This window comes from Eurypyga helias, unplaced genomic scaffold (genome assembly GCF_000690775.1).
Source record: "Eurypyga helias isolate BGI_N326 unplaced genomic scaffold, ASM69077v1 scaffold38832, whole genome shotgun sequence".
NCBI lineage: Eukaryota > Metazoa > Chordata > Aves > Eurypygiformes > Eurypygidae > Eurypyga > Eurypyga helias.
The window spans coordinates 251-560 of record NW_010234705.1 but is presented as its reverse complement, the minus strand read 5'-3'; the positions used below and the strand labels follow the sequence as shown (position 1 = coordinate 560).

Genomic DNA, 310 nt, shown 5'->3' with positions numbered 1-310 from the left:
CTTTCCACTTCTACATTTATGGATTTCTTAATAGCTTACACTAGACAAAGCCAGTCTAGCGTACTTGGTCAGTATACCTGTTGACAGAGTGAGATTGGTACTAGTTTGAACTACAGTAAAAGTACGTTCCTTCCCAGTACTGTCACGTGGAAGGAGCCTCGCTAGTGTAACTGCTTGTAGTTACTGTGCCAGCAGACCTGGGGCCTACTGACATAAACACTGTTACCAGCCTGCGCGTCTGATGCTTCCTTACTTTCTCTAAAAAGGAGCAGCAAGACAAGAAATCCAGTTTTTAAGAACAGAACACAAA

The 310-nt window shown here is 43.2% G+C and overlaps 1 protein-coding gene across 1 annotated transcript in view; it reads right to left on the bottom strand.

The window, feature by feature from the left end:
• LOC104505816 (cytochrome c oxidase assembly factor 7) overlaps positions 1–310 on the bottom strand; it is a gene marked incomplete at its 5' end in the record, with an annotated part of 1,322 nt that overhangs the window by 765 nt on the left and 247 nt on the right. The window lies entirely within an intron of this gene.